General features: G+C 48.5%; 1 long non-coding RNA gene across 2 annotated transcripts in view; it reads left to right on the plus strand.

The window, feature by feature from the left end:
* The window catches only part of LOC116077787, a 14,745-nt gene extending 5,716 nt beyond the window's left edge, over window positions 1–9,029 (plus strand). The window contains exons 2-4 of one of the 2 annotated variants that reach the window (XR_004113332.1): window positions 995–1,050; window positions 2,694–2,858; window positions 8,389–9,029. This is a non-coding gene — a long non-coding RNA (uncharacterized LOC116077787). Of the gene's footprint in view, window positions 1–986; window positions 1,051–2,693; window positions 2,859–8,388 lie in introns of those variants that run through there. The other variant, XR_004113331.1, reaches the window with a different exon arrangement.
* Window positions 9,030–14,217: the final 5,188 nt, after the last annotated feature.

Below are 14,217 nucleotides of genomic sequence, written 5' to 3' on the forward strand. Positions count from 1 at the left end.
CTCTCTCTCTCTCTCTCTCTCTCTCTCTCTCTCTAAGGTTATCCCACTTACTTTTCAAATGAGCTATTTCATTTCTGGTGTAAATTCTGGTGGTCCCCTTGGTTTGGGGGACAAACCATTTCTCTCCAAGGTTGAGGGCTTTAGAAGATAGATGATTAGGGTGGGAGACCAGCTTAGTGGGTAAAGAGCTTGCGGTGCAAGCATGAGAACCTGTATTTAGATCCCCCACACCCATTAGAAGGAGTAGGTGTATGGATACACACACACATGCATGCACACACACACATACACACACACACATATATATATTTATAATCCCAACTCTGAGAGGTGAAGACAGGTGGGTGCCTGGGGCTTGCTGTCTAGATAATTTAGCCAAGAGTAGAGCTCCAGTTTCAGGGAGAGACTCTCTCTCAAATATCTATGACCAAGAGTGACACAAGAAGACCCCATGTCTACCTCTACCATCTACATGCACATGTATGGGTGAACACAGTCACATATGTACACATAAATGGATGATCGTGTACCGAGACTCTTTGTATCTTCAAAACTTAGTTTAAACAACATTCTTCTTATAAATTTTTACTTTATTCTTAATCATGCATGTGTATATGGATGTGTGTACATGAGTGCAGGTACCCACGCAAGCCAGAAGAGGGCGCCAGAGCCCTTGGAACTAGAGTTACAGGTTGCCTGGAATGGGGTGAGAACTGAGCTCAGGGCCTCTGCAAGAGCAGTGCCTGCTCTTAACCGCGGAGCCACCTATCCATCCCTCAACACGACTTTTAAACCAGTCAAATACCAGAGAAGCCTCACTGGGAGAGGGAGGCTAACCTCAGCACTAATTACTATCTAATGAGCAGGAATTTCATATTCAGTGGTGGTTTCTAGTAGCAGGTTCTGCATAATTTTCAGCTGTTAATTATCATTATTAAGGATTATTAAAAATAAAGACCCAGAATGTTCCAGGAACTCTTCAATTGCTTTATAGAGCAGCCTGGAGCCTACTCAACAATCTTGGAATGAAAGGACTATTGCCCGGAGAAGGTGAGGCTTCAGGTGGGTGAGTGTCTTGTGGTTGGAGCCAGGAAGCGGCAGGGATGGGATCTCAAGTCACCACTGTATGATACAAAGCTGCAAGTTTCTTTCCTTGTGGCTGATTTTATTTTTAATTATGTGTGTGTGTGCGTGTATGTGTGTGTATCTTGGCGGGGTGTGTACACGTGGGTGCAGGTGCCTGTGGATGGCAGGAGAGGGCGTCAGATCCCTTGAAGCTAGAGTTTCACTGACTCTCCTTGAGCTTGAGTCATCGGCAGTTGTTAACCACTTAACACGGGTGCTTCAAACCAAACTTAGGATCTCCATAGAAGCAGTCGGCATTCTTAGCTGTTGAGCCTCCTCTCTAGCCCCCACACTGAGAACTTCTATATCCAACTGCCTGGTTTTGACTTGGAGATAGTTTTGAGATAGGGTCTCACCCAACCCAAGCTGGCCACAAATTTCCTATGTAGTTGAGGATGATCTTGGATTCTTGATTCTCTTGCCTTCAAATCCTAAGTCCTGGAGTGACAGTCACACACTACCATGTTTGCTCTACCTGCCTCTTTTTTTTTTTTTTAAAGAAATTGTTATTTTTATTTTTGTGTGTGTGTGTACTGTATGTATTTATATGTGCCATGTGTGTGCATGTGCCTGTAGAGGCCAGAAGAGGGCGTTATATCTCCCTGAGCTGGAGTTACAAGTGGTTGTGAGCCACCTGATGTTGACACTAGGAACCAAATTCAAATCTTCTGAAAGAGTAGCAAGGACTCTTTACAGCTGAGCCATCTCTCCATTTCCTACTTTTTTTCTTTAAGAACCATATAGAATGCATTGTGGTATCACACACACACACACACACACACACACACACATACACACACACACACACACTATGCAACTGGCCCTTTTAGAGCTGGGGTGGTGATTGCTCTGTACACATGATGACCTCAATTCAACCTCCCAGAGCCCACATGAAGAATCCAGATGTGGTGGCATACACTTGTAACCCCAGCACTGAGGTCACTGGGTCCCACTACCTTAATTTCATAGGAGAGTTCCAGGCCAAGGAGGGACCTTGCCTCAAAAATATAAGTTGGGTGTCTCCTGAGATGAGAAGTGAGACCCAGCGTTGAGGGAGCTGCCCCCATGGCAGCCATGGTCAGGATCAGACAGGCGATGAATGTGGGTGCATTAGAACCCAGCTCCATTTCCCACTTTCTACAGTCCAGGTTCCCTGCCCAGGAGACAGTCCTACCCACAGTTAAGATAATGTGAGAAAGATAGGTCTCCCACAGGCATGCCCAGAAGCCTATTGCTACACACAAGAACACACACACACACACACACACACACACACACACACACACACTAATTCTCTCATTAAAGGACACCATGCCGTGAAGATTGGGGTATATTCTCAGATATGGACAGCTCTCATGATCAAAGTCAGTCCCAAAGAAACATTGCACTTTAGTTAATACCCTCTACCCCACAACCTCAACTATGTTATACTGGCCTCTAAAGCAACTATGAGTGCTTTAAATGTTGTAATATGTTTGTATTATGTACTGAGCCATTGGCTCTTCAGATGTGAATTGTTTTTAAAAAAAAAAAAAATGCCCCATGCCTTCCCTCCTGCATTGTCCCAGGGTGGATGATCACCCCTTCCCCTACCCAGAGACTTCTCTGAAGAATCCCAGAAGAAATCAGGTGGAGTGAGAGAGATGGGGGCCTCAGAAATTTTCATGTAGCTTGAACTCAAGCCTTGCATTTCAAGGGCACTGAAGACCTCCTCGAATCGTCTCCAGCCTCAGGTGAGCCCCCTGGAGAAGCCCCACATTAGTCTCCTGAGGAGAGCCAGCTCTTTGTGGGAGGTGGCCTAATCTGAGGATGGTCTGGAGGCAGCAGATTTTGCCAGGAGCTTGGTGTATGTGTGTGTTCTTCTGGCTCTCTAAGAGCTGGCACCAAGGGACCTGGATGGGTATGTAGCATCCTGGCAATGACAAAGCTATCCTAAAGAATCACTTGTACCCTTCCCGTTAGCTATGGGACATTTATGTGTATAGCTTCCCACTGGTGAGGGGTGGCCCGAGGCAAAGGGACAAGGAACAATTGGAGCCGCCCCTTGGGGACTCTACTGGGTACACTCTGGAACACGCTGTGGTTGCCCTCCCTAGGGGTGGCTAGACACCTGCCCAGGGAGACACTGGTACAGGGCTGCCTGGGAACAGGCGAATTCCCTAGCTCTTCCTCCAGCCTGAGCAGCCCACCAGCTTGGGGGAAGGCCCTCTAACTGGCAAAGCAGTGCAGATCCAGGTACCTAGAGGATGGTCACGTCTTGTTCTTGGAGCAGAGGTCACAGAGATAGGACTTGAAGGTCATGACTGTATGGCCCCAAGCTTATTTTCTATACCCAACTACCCAGGCTGGGCTGCAGCTTCTCGTGTGGCTGAGGGTAGGATCTGAGAGGTAGGACTGGGTACCCACAACCTGCTGCAGCCTGGTCCCACACAACTCTTGGGCATCCAGAGGGCGAAGCCTGGTTAGAAATCCCAGGGGCTCTGCTTTTAACTGTCTTGAGAATGCTCCCAGCCCAGAGGGGTGGCAAGGAGGTGATTGTATGAAGTTTAAAGGGAATCGTTGGTCCAGTACTCTCTTACTGACAAAACAATAAACCATCCAGCAGGTTTTATAATTTGCAGCCCTAGGTGGGGCCGCTTGGAATGAAAAGAGCTACTCCAGGATAATGGGAGAGTAAGTTCCATCCTTTAGGGGACATATGGAGAGACCTCAGGTATCTAAAACTTTTTAGAACATCTATCCTCGAAGCTGCAGCTTGGCATCTCTCCCAACACACACCCCTACACCAGCCCTGGAAGTTCAGGGCCTATAGGAGGCCTAGCTTGTCCTTGGGAACTTCTTTCCTCCTGTGTGGAGGGTCCTTTCCTAAGGCCACCTCCTCCTTATTGCTACTTAGCAGGATCATTGTTAACCCACTAACCCGTTCGGCCATAGGTTTATGTTCTATGGGTCTGGGTCTGTGATGAGACAGTAACACGAGCTGGTAACCCCTCTTGTCTGCGTCAGAGCCTAGCCCTTGGGCATTCAGCCTCAATGGCTTTACCCACCCCCACCCCCTCTGCACTGTGGCTTCACGTATAGGGGGTTGTGTCTCAGATACAATAATCCAGATGGCTGCAATCACCCTAAGAAGAGGGGAATGGGATCTTGCTCATGCCGTGTCTTCCTTCACTAGCTCACAGACATTTACGGGTGAATGCATAATTACTACAAGGTAGATACTTGTTTATATTTTACTGTTATTAGTGTGTATGTATGTAGTGTGTGTGCATGTGTGTATGTGTGCACAAGCATGTGCCCTAGTATACTTGTGAAGATTCAAGAACAGCTTTCAGGACTTGGTCCTCTCTTTCTGCCTTACTGAGACAAGACCATCTTGCTGTTTCTGCTGCACTGGTATACTTCAAGATAGCTGGCCCACGGCCCACGATCCTCCTGTCTCAGCCTTCTATCTGCCAACAGAAGTTCTATGATGTCAAGTTCCTACCGCCACATTCAGCTTTTTCTGTGGGCTCTGGGGTCAAGCTCCGGTCAGCGAGCTTGTACTACCAAGGCCTCAACCTCTGAGGCTTTTAAGTGTATTTGTGCATCTGTAGGACTACGTGTGAATGTACTTATTTCTGTGTCTATTCTATGTGTACCTTCTTCCTATCCCGTGTGTGTGTGTGTGTGTGTGTGTGTGTGTGTGTGTGTATGTTTGTGTGTGTGCGTGCGCGCGCGTGCGTATTTGAGAGAGACAGAGACAGAGACAGAGAAAGTCGTTAACCTGCACAGTCCTACAGCCCTCTTTTCCCAGAACTTCGGGAGAATGAGGATGTCTCTTCCTGGGACCCGACTCCAGAAGCCGGAGCTGCATCTTCCCACATGCACAGCTCCACAGATTTTCAAATATTTATCCTCCTAAATTTAAAATCTGTGAAATCTCCCTCTCTCTTCCTCATACCTTATGTGCTTGTGAGTTCTCTGTCATCAGCCCCCTCTTCAACTCACTTCCTCTTTGTCTCTCTCTCAATATATATATGTATATATATATATATGTGCATATACATATATATACATATATATGCCCATATACATATATATATGCACACGTACACACACACACACACACACACACACACACACACACACGGCTAAAGAAAGAGAAACAGGACCATATCTTGCACTTCTAAGTTGTGCACAGCATATCTTGCACTTCTTCTAAGTTGTGCACAGTAAAGGACACATGGTGCCATCACTCTGACACACAACCAGCCAGAGAGGGATCTGAGCTCCGACTACTCCTGAGGAGAAAGTCTGCCCTCCGTGAGAGGTTCCCCAGGCTGCTACTAAGCTGCACAGAGGAGAACTAATTGGTGCTTTCCCAGGGCTTGGAGAGGAGCTCTGAGAAAACATCACTCTCGCCTTGGCTGCAGGTGGCTTAGGGTCTTATCTGCCAGGGCTGCGATATCTAAGAAGCTGCCTGAGGGGCGCAGGCTCCCCGGATATCTCTCTACCTGACTCTGTCTGTAGACTCTCTCCATCCAGCACTGAGTAGCCATCCCTGAACCACCCACTTCCCAATGAGAAAGAGCTTGAAGGGGTTAGGGATGGGGGCTCAGTCAGTAAGACGCCTGCTGAAGAAGCCTGAGGCCCTGAGACCAGGCCCTCAGCACAGGCAGCAGTGTGGGCTCATAACCCCAGCACTATGAGGGTCAGGGGTCATGAAGACAAGCTGCCCGCTGGAGCTCCTTGACCAGCCAGTTTAGTTGAACCAGTATGTGTCCAGATTCAGTGTCAGACCCTGACTCAAAATAAATAATTAAGAGCAACAGAGGAATACATCCAACTTCAACCTCCGACCTCCACACACCTATACCTACCCTCACATGTACCTGCATACTCACATGAATACACGAATGTGAACACACACACACACATGCACAAAGGGGGGAAGGAGGGGAAGAAGGGAGAGGAGGAGGAAGGGAAGAGGAAAGAGAGGAGAGGTGGAGAGGGGAGGAGAAGGGATATTCTTATGCTGAAACCCCGCCCCTTGCTTTGGCTGAGCCTTCTCTGCCCATTCAGCCAGGGCCCTTTCCCGGGGAGCCCTGGAGGATCCCTACCCCACCTGTCAAGGCTCTGGGGAAGTTTTCGCACTCTGTAGGTTAATTGCCACTCAGGAGCTTGGCTGCCCTAGACCAGTGTGTGAAAGGTGCAGAAAGTGCTCCTAACGGCACAGTGTGGGCAGACACAGAGCTAGGACAAACCTGTGTGCATCAGAGTGTAGAGAATGGCAAGAAGAGTCTTGATAAATGGGCACAGAAAGACACACAGGCAGAGACAGACAGACGCAGGCTGAGTGGCCTTTGTCTGAAGCATGGAGACCAGAAGATTTTCTTTTTAGACATTGGGATTATTTGTGTTTCCATAAGGAAGCATCGTGAGGATACAAGCCAATTCAAAAGCTAGGAAACATTTCTGCGCTCCCTGACATAGGTCACCCAGTGGCCCCTCTCTGAGTGTTCACTTACCTTCATTTTGGCTATGAGCTTCCACAGGAGATTGGGGTGGGACCTTCTGTTTCAGAGTATTTGGGGTTTGGGATTTTGGATTAGGATGTTCAACCTATGTTCTTAATGACTTTTATCAGCTCTTCTTGTTAAAAGAACAGCTATTTATTTATATGTGGGCGGGTGCATGCATGCCATGGCAGTCTATGTGCCCGTGGAGGTCTGGGACAACTTGCTGGACTCAGCTCTCTCCTTCCACCATCTGGATCCCAGGGACCAAACTCAGCAGCTTGGCAGCAAGACACTTGACGTGCTGGGCCATCTCTCCGTGATCTCTCTTAGCACTTCTAAGAAGATGGCATTATGCCCATTTCAGTACAAAGCAGTGGTTCTCAACCTTCCTAGTGCTGCGACCCTTTAATACCTCATGTTATAGAAACCCCTAAACATAAAATTTTGTTGCTACTTCATAACTGTAATCTACTGTTATGAATTATAATCTAAATACCCATGTTTTTCAATGGCCTTAGATGACCTCTGTGAGAAGGTTGCTCAGCCCTGAAGGGGCCATGCCCCACAGGTTAAGAACCACTGCTCTAGAGAGACCTGTAGTGCTGAAAGGATGAGTAACTTGTTCAGAGACCCCACAGAGTGGGGCCATTAGCCCAAGTGTGTCTGACTCTAAGGCTGGGGCTCTCCACTACTGTGTGTGAGTTTCCCAAGCTGTTGTATACAAGTACATGAGAAAGAGAAAAGGTTGGGCTGGAGTGTGTAGCTCAGTTGGTCAGGGGTTTGCCCAGGATTCCCAAGAACAGAGAATGGAAGGGCTGTCAAGAGGCCAAGCCATGAAGACCAGCACTGAGTCCTATTGTCTCCACCTCCTCTCTCTGCAGTCCCCTATACTCCCAAAGTGGCTGAATAGACTTTATTCACTGTCTCCTAGTCTCTGTGGCTTCCCAGGATTGAAAAAGAAGAAAGGAAGACAGGCAATCAGTCACATGCCCCAGAAACTGTCCTGTAGGGTCACCTACGGAAGGTGTGACCCTTCCACCCAATGGAAAGTGGCTTCCAGCCACTTTCTAGAACTTACCCTATGAGTGGGTAGTATTTGCAATCTGTCTCCTGACCTCTGGGGATCAGAGTGCACATGAGATTTTTTGCCAACTTGACACAAACTAGAGCTACCTAGGAAAGAACTTATCTGTGGGGATATTTTCTTGATTGATGGGGGGAGGGTCCAGCCTGCTGTGGGTGGTGCGTCCGCCGGGGAGGTGGTCCTGAGCTGTATGAGTAAGGATGCTGAGCGAGCCATGCGGAGCAAACCATTATGCGATCTCCAGGGTCTTTGCTTCAGTTCCTGCCTCCAGGATCCTGCATTTAGTTCTTGCCCTGGCTTCCCTTGAAGAGGGGGAAAATATAGTTTCCTGGACCAAGTTCCTTTTGATCAGTGTTTTATCAGGGCATCAGAAAATCAAATGAATACAGACTGTGACAATTCAACAGATCTTGCCCCGTCATCCCTGATGGAATTTTATGCGGCTCTCTGCCAACCTGTTGGCCCTCATTACTACTAGTCCATGAGTAAAGATAGGAATTTTGCCTCTTCCAACTCACTGTGTCTATTTACTATTCTCCCGGAAACTGCATATCGAATAGCTTGCTCCATACACTCTAAACATGGGTTTTCAAACCAGTAATTGTCCCTGAGGGGCAGATGGGAAGTCAGTAGTTTATCCTACAGCTCTCGACTCTGACATGCTTCTTTCATTTCCAGGAACAATCTGACAGAGAGTGCCTCAGATCGGCTGCAGCTGGTCCTGACCCGACGACTTCTGGCTTCGCGGAAGGAGTTGTTTATCACTCACGAGTTATGAGCGGTACCCTAGGCAGCTGGGAGGTGCTTTAGACATCGGACACAGTGTGAACAGCCACCCCACAGATCAGCTGATAATTCTGACCTTGGGTCAAACCAGACTGCGCTTCGGCCTCTTCCTTTAGAGTTTGTATTTTAATGACTTGAAATCCCCTTTGGGTTATCTACACTGCTCTCTCTTGATAGAAAGAAAGAAGTGTCGGTAGCCTCCTTTCCATGGAGTGTGACTCAACTGTCACAGAGCAGCAAGTGGCCCATCAGACGCTATTCTCAGTGACTCCAAAAGGCATCCCTAGGAATCACTTCTAAGAAGCAGGAAAACCTGTGTGGGGGTGGATCTCTCCCCCAGCCCCAGCAAGCTCTTCCTCATCCCTGTAAGCTTCTGATAGGGCCAGATGATTTTTGGTTTGGGACAGTGTCCCTCCACTCTTTCTCTGGAACATACCTTCTCTTTAGTGGGCTCACATTACCTAGGCTATGTTGACAAGCCCTACTTCCCCATGCTGGGTAGATCACTATTAAAAATCACTTATACAACACCAGCCTTCCCCACCAGACTATCATTTTGGCATGAGCAAGATGCGTGCCTGTCTTTCTCCTGGATGCAAGTCTAGTGCCCGGTGCACAGCCTGCTGTGGAATATCACGTATCAGATACTTATGGAATGAAAAAAATGTCAATAGGCACAGACTTCCACCATTTTGTGAAATACATAAAGTCTGGTAATAAGGAACAGGGAGAAACAAAGGGGCTGAAGGGATGGGAGGCAAGCACCAGCTGACTGAAAAGACAAAAGAGGCTGGGTTCTCTCATCCTGGGGAGAAGAGTGAGCAGGGCAACAGGACTCTAGACACTCGCGGAACCTGCAACCTGACCTAATGGGCAGAATTCCAAGGTTAGTCGCCTTGTCCCCACTTTACAGATGTAAGGGCTGAAGCTTGAGTGTCCAAATGGCCTGACGCCCACAAACTCTCCGAATGTAGCTATGTGGTGTTTGAACCCAAGAGCATGCAGCTTCATAGCCGGGAGGCAAGATTCTGTAGACTTAGGCAATAGTGTGCTACGTCCAACCTCAGTCAAGCCTGCTGCTCACTCCCTTCGGATTGTGAATGGGTTCACAGCCAAAAGGACAAAGTATCCAGATTGGAACTAGAGGCTCACAGGGTCCGAGTGAGGAAACACCTCTGACTTTACCTTGCCAGTGAGCTGGGGTAGCAGTCAGGGCTTGGAGGGAGGGCTACTGCAGATTCCCTTCTATTCTTCTATTCTCAAGCCTCCACCCGTGCCCTCCCAGACCAGCTTGGACAAACACTAGCCAGACTGGCTGGGGGCCCAGGGAGGAGGGCACCAGCTGGAGCCCACTTTGCCAGCACAGCCAGAGTTGCACACAGCAGGGCAGGGGCTGCCCGTCTTTCCTCTCAGCTGCACCGTTGCAGCCAGAGGTTGACTGTCCTCGATGGATTCTTTCCATTTGTAGTCCTAGTCTCCGTTTGCTTCACACAGACATCCCACCCTAGGGAGGACGGCACCATTGTGTGCCCGTGGAATAGAAGAGCTGTATTAGCTCTGGCTTGGGTTCCTCATTATAGAAACGTCTGGGGACACTGACCAAGAGATTGTCACTCAGAGCTTTTGCTTCCACCCCCATCTGTCAGATTCAGAACATAACTACTTATGCATAACTAAAGATGCTAACTGGAAACAGGAGCCTTGGAGACGGGGCCACTCTGCATGAGCTTTGAACCCTATAGATCGCTGGCCTCTTAGAATCTCTACCCTGAGTGGATAGGGGTAGAATCCTCTTCCAGGCTCTGAATCTGAACTGTAACCAACTGTATTGACACAAGAGGAGTAACAAAGGATCGGAGTAGCTAGAGAAGGCTCCCACCTGGGTTTCTGGTTTTCAGAGTCTGTCATGGATATGTGGTGTAGAGGATTTCTCTGCATCCGCAAGGCTCCCACCTAGGCTTCTGGTTTTCAGAGTCTGTCATAGATATGTGTGGTGTAGAGGATTTCTCTGCATCCGCAGAATCGGAATGTCTTGGGTCTTCTTCCTCTGCTCCTCTGTCGACTGCAATGCAGCCACCGTTTCTCTCCCCAAAGGAGCAACACAGTAAGACTAGAGAGAGCGAAAAGACCAGCACTCATCAGAAACAGGACTTTTCACGTGCTGGAGAGAGGTTATGTGCCAGAAGGGGCTTCCAGGAGGGGAAGTCAGGAAGCCCGCTGTACGTCCACAGGTCTGCTTGTCTCTTAGACTCTCTCATGGACACTTCTTTGGCTATGATCTCAGCTAATAATGGGAGAAAAGCCACTTCTGGCTTTCGCTTTGATGTCTAGGATCCTGGAACAGAGAGGTCTGGCTCAGTGAGGGATTTCATACTTTCCAGACTTAATGCAATAGGCAGCTGTGGGTGAGGTGGGGCTGCACCATCCTGGCTCATCCATGCAGAGCAGAGAATCACTCAGCTCCATGGGGTCTCACATGAGAAGGCCGGGCTGCCTTAGCCAGCCCACTGGCTTCCCTACAGGTCAACGGTGCCACCACCTGCCTCTCCAGAAGGATTCCATGTCACTGTGTGTCCACCTCAGACCATAGGCTCTTTGAGATGAGAGGGGACACTGGGAAGATTACCAGCCCTGCCACCATTCTCATGGGCCTGGTGATTTCTGCATAGAGAGAGACCTGATGAGAGCTGAGGGGTCAGCTGCTTTGTCCTCAGAATCTCAGATCTTGTAGACCCTCTGGTCAAACCTAGAGAGGAATGAGGCCTCTACCTGCCCTTGCCCTTGGTATCTCGGTACACAGTTACCCATTTCCAAACAGGGCCAAGGACGAACAACAATATGAACTAAGTAGTACCCTCAGAGCTCCCAGGGTCTCAACCACCAACCAAAGACTGCACATGGAGGGGTCTGATTGTTCAGGCAGCATGTGTATAGTAGAGGATTGCAAATTCAATCATCAATAGGAGGAGAGGACCTCGGCCCTGTGAAGGTTCTGTGCCCCAGTGTAGGGGAATGCCAGGGCCAGAAAGTGGGAGAGGGCGGGGTGGCAGGCATGGGGAAGTGGGAGGCAACAGGGGTTTGTTTTGTTGTTTTTGTTTGTTTCTTTGTTTTTTGGAGGGGAAACTGGGAATGGAGAAACTTACATGTAAATAAAGAAAATATCTAAAATGAATAAATAGATAAAAGAAACAAACAAACAAACAAACAAAAAGTCCATTTATCATCACGGTCCCTGTCTCTGTGGACTCCATCGACTCACCGACTAAGACTTGAGTCAGAACCATGGAAGGAGATCTGAGCAGGGCACATACAGTCTGATTCCTATGACAGAACATTCTAGAGAAGGCAAGACTACAGAGACAGGAAACAGATCATCGCTTGCCAGAAGTTCAGGGCACTGAAGCAGAGAGAGAAGGATGAATGGGTGGAGCAAAGTGGGGTTTAGGGCAGTTAAATGCTTCTAGATGGCAGATACAGAACATCAGACATTTACCCAGAGACACCGCATGCATAATCTCAACAGCAACCCTGGTGCAGACTGTGGGCTTTGTCTAATAGTAACACATCGCCCTGGTTCCTTGCCCCATACCACACTAATGTAAGACACTCACAGCAGGAACAACAGAGGTAGGAGTGAGGAGGTGCAGGGGAACTCTCTGTACTTTCCAGTCAATTTTTCCCTCAAACTGCTTAAAATCATAGTCTATTCATTTAAAGAAAAATGCAAGGTGGAGAAAGAAAGGGAACGATGGAGTCGCTGTGGGAGAGCAGAGAGGGGGAGGGTGGGAATAAAAGAGAAAAGTTAGAAATCAACCCTAAGAAGAATGATGCTCTTAAAGACGATCCTCCCACCCAGAGCCCGAACTTGCATCTCTTTCGGGACCTGAAAAAGACCCTGCAGGTCAGAGCTCCTCACAGCAGCAAAATGAGAGGGGAGGGGAGAAAGTGTGGGGGTACAGTTTAGGGAGTGGGGCCCCTGGCACAGATGGCACAAACCACAAGTGCAATTACTCAAAAAAGAACTTGAAATTAAAAAACGATTTCAAGCCAAGGAGGGAAGTACATAAGTTACTGCATCCCCGAGACATTTATGAATAATACAAATGCCGTGAGGTGCTGGAGCCAGAGCACAGTTAATTAATATGTACGGGAGCAGAGATGCTCTCAAAAAACAATGGCGCTGCTTCCCTCTTGCTGGAAGTAAAAATATTTCCAGAAAGACGGACACGTTTATTATTTCCTCGCATAATTACCTTATTGTGGAACGGTTGTAATGGAACACATTAGAGACATTAGAAGCATTGAGCACCTGCCTGCCTGCCCTTAATGTGCTTTGGTTCCATGGTGCTGGGCTCGGCAGGTAGGCAGAGGCTGGCAGGGGGGCTGGGGAGACAGCCTTGCCCTTCCTTCTTGCCCTCTGCTTCGCCCCTGAAACCAACCCACTCTTCTCAGTTCCCCTCCCCTGCCTCGCACAGCCTACTGCCACTCATTTAGGGGTACCTCTGTGGGCCGGTGACAGCTTGAAGAGCAGGTGTTGTAGAAGGCTGGGCTGGGAAGAAATGGCTATAAGAAATGAGAAAAGTGGACGTTTTTCCCAGCTAGAGGAAGAAGGATGGGAGATAAAACGGGGGTGGGGTTAAGCATCTACCCCCAAAGCAGGACAGTCTGGTGGGAAGCTGTCTGCCTTCCTGCTGCTCTGGGAATCTGGGAGTATTCTAGTATCATTCCTGTTATTGTGACAAATATCCTGAACAAAAACAACTTAGGGGTTATTCCACTTAAAATTTCAGGTTAAAACAACCCCAGTTTAAGGCCCACCATAGCAGGGAAGTCGTGGTAGTAGAACTTTGTAACAGCTGGTTACATTGTATCCATCACCAAGAGCAAAGAGAGGAGACAGGCACTTTCGTTGGCTCAGCTAGCTTTCCTCCCACACAGGGCAAGGCCCAGCCTAGGGAATGCTGCCGCCCACAGTGGACTGGATCAACTAGTCATCGAGACAACCCTCTACAGACATGCCCACAGGCCAACCTAATCCAGACAGTCCCTCAGTGGAGACATTCTTCCCAAGTGATTCTAGACTGTGGCAAATTGACAGTTGAAATTATCACAGAGAAAAAGGAGAGAGAATTCTGAGAGACGAGGCCCCAGTGTATGCCCTATTCTGAGCCAAAGACCCCCAAACCACTCTGAGTTTTGGAGTCTTTACCATCAAAATGGCACCCGTGATGTTTTGGTGTCTGTGGAATGGAGCCCAGGGTTGCCTAGGGAACTGATAAACAGGTGTGTGGTGAGGACGACTTCCCTCATTGTTGTGACAGAATACTAGAGAGAAGCCACTTGTGGGTTTCTCTGGGGTCACAGTTTGAGGCCATAGTCCATCATGGAGGTCACATTGCATCCACCAGCAGAAAGCAGAGAGAGAAGGATCTGCTGCTCAGTTTATTTTCTCCTCCTTCTTCAAGCCCCAGCCTAGGGGGTGGTGCCACCCACCTCACAGGAGATGAGTGCCTAGAGCAGCAAATGGAGTGGGAAAGACCCATTCTGAATGACAACAGGTACTAATCAATCATCTATGGACACAGATGGACCAGGAAATGAACAGAGGAGATCTCTCTCTCTCTCTCCTTCCCTCCTTCCCTCCTTCCCTTTCTCTCATCTGGCCATATGATCTGTCATTCTCAAAGGCACTGCTGCCAGGATTCTAACTTACTCTGTCAT

The sequence above is a fragment of the Mastomys coucha genome, unplaced genomic scaffold (genome assembly GCF_008632895.1).
Source record: "Mastomys coucha isolate ucsf_1 unplaced genomic scaffold, UCSF_Mcou_1 pScaffold5, whole genome shotgun sequence".
Classification (NCBI taxonomy): domain Eukaryota; kingdom Metazoa; phylum Chordata; class Mammalia; order Rodentia; family Muridae; genus Mastomys; species Mastomys coucha.